The following is a 4,648-nucleotide window of genomic DNA, read 5'->3' as shown; positions in this document are numbered from 1 at the left end:
TCCTCTACTAATCCATAAGCTTGTCTTACTGACTTGTCTGCCAATTGTAATGAGAATAAGGCAAGCTATATCTCAATGATCTCCAGCTTCTCCATTACAGAGAGTGGCATAAGATTTATGCTTAACCCTAGGTCACACAGAGATTTCTCAAAGGTCATGGTGCCTATGCTACAGGGTATTACGAATTTGCCAGGATCTTGTCTCTTTTGAGGTAAAGTATGCTGAACCCATGTATCTAGTTCACTAATGAGCAAGGGAGGTTCACCTTCCCAAGTCTCATTACCAAATAACTTGGCATTCAACTTCATGATGGCTCATAGATATTGAGCAACTTGCTCTCCAGTTACATCTTCATCCTTTTCAGAGGAAGAATAATCTTCAGAGCTCATGAATGGCAGAAGGAGATTTAATGGAATCTCTATGGTCTCTATATGAGACTCAGATTCCTTTGGATCCTCAATAGGGAACTCCTTCCTGCTTAAGAGACGTCCCATGAGATCTTACTCATTGGGATTCGCGTCCTCTCCCTCCTTCTTGCATTCGGCCATGTTGAGTATATCAATGGCCTTGCACTCTCTCTTTGGATTCTCTTCTGTATTGCTTGGGAGAGTACTAGGAGGAGTTTCAGTGACTTTCTTACTCAGCTGGCCCACTTGTGCCTCCAAATTTCTGATGGAGGACCTTGTTTCACTCATGAAACTTAAAGTGGCCTTAGCAGATCAGAGACTAGATTAGCTAAATTAGAAGTGCTTTGCTCAGGATTCTCTGTCTGTTGCTGAGAAGATGATGGAAAAGGCTTGCTATTGCTGAGCCTAGTTCGTTCACCATTATTAAAGCCTTGTTGAGGCTTTTGTTGATCCTTCCATGAGAAATTTGGATGATTTCTCCATGATAAATTGTAGGTGTTTCCATAACATTCACCTAAGTAATTTACCTCTGCTATTGCAGGGTTATCAGGATCATAAACTTCTTCTTCAGAAGATGCATCTTTAGTACTGTTGGATGCATTTTGCCATCCATTCAGACTTTGAGAAATCATGTTGACTTGCTGAGTCAACATTTTGTTCTGAGCCAATATGGCATTCAGAGCATTAATCTCAAGAACTCTCTTCCTTTGAGGCGTCTCATTATTCACGGAATTCCTCTCAGAAGTGTACATGAACTGGTTATTTACAACCATGTCAATAAGTTCTTGAGCCTCTGCAGGCATTTTTTTTAGATGAATGGATCCACCTGTAGAATGGTCCAGTGACATCTTAGAGAACTCAGATAGACCATAATAGAATATATCTATCATGATCCATTCTGAAAACATGTCAGAAGGACATCTTTTGGTCATCTGCTTGTATCTTTCCCAAGCTTCATAGAGGGATTCACCATCTTTTTGTTTGAAGGTCTGAACATCCACTCTAAGCTTGCTCAGCTTTTGAGGAGGAAAGAACTTAGCCAAGAAGGTCGTGACCAGCTTATCCCAAGAGTCCAGGCTATCCTTAGGTTGTGCCATGTTCTAGCTTTGTCTCTTACAGCAAAAGGCAAAAGCATGAGCCTGTAGACTTCAGGATCTACTCCATTCGTCTTAACAGTCTCATAGATCTGCAAGAACTCAGTTAAAAAATGGTAGGGATCTTCTGATGGAAGTCCATAAAACTTGCAGTTCTGTTGCATTAGAGCAACTAGTTGAGGTTTCAGCTCAAAATTGTTTGCTCCAATGGCAAGAATTGAGATGCTTCTTCCATCAAACTTGGAAGTAGGTATAGTATAATCACCAAGAATCCTTCTTGCATTATTTTTGTTGGGTTCGGATGCCATCTCATTTTCTTGTGAAAATTTCAGCAAGGTTGTCTCTGGATTGTTGTAATTTAGCTTCTCTTAGTTTTCTCTTCAGAGTCCTTTCAGGTTCTGGATCAGCTTCAACAAGAATGCCTTTTTCCTTGTTCCTGCTCATATGAAAGAGAAGAGAACAAGAAAAGAATAGAAGAGGAATCCTCTATGTCACAGTAAAGAGGTTCCTTATTGTTAGTAGAAGAAGAAAGGGAATAAAGAAAGGAGAATCCAAACAGAAGGGTAAGGATAGAGGTAGTGATTTGAGATGAAGAGAAGTGTTAGTGAATAAATAAATAAATAGAGGAAGATGAGGGGGAGAGAATTCGAAAATTAATTTTGAAAAAGAGTTAGTGATTTTCGAAAATTAAAGGAAGAATTAAAATTAAAATTAAAATTTAAAACAATTAGTTAATTAAAAAGAATTTTGAAAAAGAGGGAGATATTTTCGAAAATTAGAGAGAGAAAAGTAGTTAGGTGGTTTTGAAAAAGATAAGAAACAAACAAAAAGTCAAATAGTTAGTTGAAAAAGATTTGAAAATCAAATTTGAAAAGATAAGAAGATAAGAAGTTAGAAAAGATATTTTAAAATCAATTTTTTTGAAAAAAATAAAATTTTGAAAGAGATATGATAAAAAGATATGACTAAAAAGATATGGTTGGAGAAGATTTAATTTTTAAAATTAAAATTAATTACTTGACTAATAAGAAACTAAAAGATATGATTCTAGAATTTAAAGATTGAACCTTTCTTAACAAGAAAGTAACAAACTTCAAATTTTTGAACCAATCACATTACTTGTTAGCATAATTTTTGAAATTTTTGAATTAAAATTAAGAAAAGATTTTGAAAATCAATTTAAAAGAAATTTTCAAAAATATATATATAAAAAAATGAAAAATATTTGAGTTTTGAAAAAGTTTTGAAAAGATAAGATTTTTAAAATTGAAATTTTGACTTGACTAACAAGAAAACAACTTATTTTAAAAATTTTTGACCAAGTCAACCCAAAATTTCGAATTTTTGAGAGAAATAAGCAAAAGATATTTTTTTATTTTTGAATTTTTTAATGATGAGAGAGAAAAACAACAAAAATGACTCACAACATGAAAATTATGAATCAAAACACATGATGCATGCAAGAACACTATGAATGTCAAGATGAGCACCAAGAACACTTTGAAGATCATGATGAACATCAAGAACATATTTTTGAAAAATTTTTGATGCAAAGAAAACATGCAAGACACTAGACTTAGAAATCTTTAATGCTTAGCAATATGAATGCAAAAATGCACATGAAAAACAACAAAAGATTCAAAACAAGAAAACATCAAGATCAAACAAGAAGACTTACCAATAACAACTTGAAGAAGAACACTATGAATGCATGAATTTTCGAAAAATGCAAGGACAAGATAAATATGCAATTGACACCAAACTTAAAACATGACACAAAACTCAAACAAGAACACAAAATATTTTTGGTTTTTATGATTTTATGATTTTTTTTTTGTACTTTCTTTTATTTTTTTCGAAAAAACATATAGGAAAAGAAATTAAGAGATTCAAAATTTTTAATAAGAATTCCAGTAATCTTTCAATGTTAGTCTAAAGCTCCAATCCAAGGGTTGGGCATGGCTTAATAGCCAGCCAGCTTTAGAAGATATAAATTAGGCATGCAACAGCTGATATTTCTTCCAACTCCATATACATTCCCGTTATGTTGACAAGTGGAAGCCTCAATCCAAAAGGATTTGGATATGGCTGTACATGTTACTATGAAACTCTAGAATTCATTCTTAAAAATTTTGGAATAATTTTTGAAAACAAAGGGAAAATTTTTGAAAAATATTTTTGAAAACTTTTTGAAAAAAAATAAAAAGAAAATTACCTAATCTGAGCAACAAGATGAACCGTCAGTTGTCCAAACTCGAACAATCCCCTGCAACGGCGCCAAAAACTTGGTGCACGAAATTGTGATCATCAACAATGGCGCCAGAAACTTGGTAGCGCTCTCAAACATGAATCACACTTAGTCACAACTCCGCACAACTAACCAGCAAGTGCACTGGGTCATCCAAGTAATACCTTACGTGAGTAAGGGTCGATCCCACGGAGATTGTTGGTATGAAGCAAGCTATGGTCATCTTGTAAATCTCAGTTAGGCGGATAATAAATGTTATGGAGTTTTCAAATAGAAAATAAATAAAACAGAAAATAATGATAGAGTTACTCATGTAATTCAACAGTGGGAATTTTAGATAAGTGCATGGAGGTGCTGTGTTCCTTCTGAATCTCTACTTCCTACTGCTTTCATCCAATCCTTCTTACTCCTTTCCATGGCAAGCTGTATGTAGGGCATCACCGTTGTCAATGGCTACATCCCATCCTCTCAGTGAAAATGGTCCAAATGCTCTGTCACAGCACGGCTAATCATCTGTCAGTTCTCAATCATGTTGGAATAAAATCCCTTGATTCTTTTGCGTTTGTCATCACACCCAAGAATCGCGAGTTTGAAGCTCGTCACAGTCATTCAATCCCGAAATCCTACTCAGAATACCACAGACAAGGTTAGACTTTCTGGATTCCCATGAATGCCGCCATCAATTCTAGCTTATACCACGAAGATTCTGATTAAGAAATCCAAGAGATATGCGCCGGGTCTAAGGTAGAACGGAAGTGGTTGTCAGTCACGCGTTCATAGGTGAGAATGATGATGAATGTCACGGATCATCACATTTATCATGTTGAAGTGCAACGAATATCTTAGAATAAGAACAAGCAGAATTGAATAGAAAATAGTAGTAATTGCATTGAAACTTG

General features: G+C 34.9%; 1 non-coding gene across 1 annotated transcript; it reads left to right on the top strand.

Moving 5' to 3' along the window:
- Nucleotides 1-1,313: 1,313 nt before the first annotated feature.
- Nucleotides 1,314-1,417, top strand: LOC127742850 (small nucleolar RNA R71). Its single transcript, XR_008004225.1, has one exon. It is a non-coding gene; the product is annotated as a small nucleolar RNA R71 (small nucleolar RNA).
- Nucleotides 1,418-4,648: the final 3,231 nt, after the last annotated feature.

The sequence above is a fragment of the Arachis duranensis genome, chromosome 1, assembly GCF_000817695.3.
Source record: "Arachis duranensis cultivar V14167 chromosome 1, aradu.V14167.gnm2.J7QH, whole genome shotgun sequence".
Classification (NCBI taxonomy): Eukaryota; Viridiplantae; Streptophyta; class Magnoliopsida; order Fabales; family Fabaceae; genus Arachis; species Arachis duranensis.
Note: the sequence above shows the minus strand (reverse complement) of the source record. Positions and strands in the feature narration are given on the sequence as shown.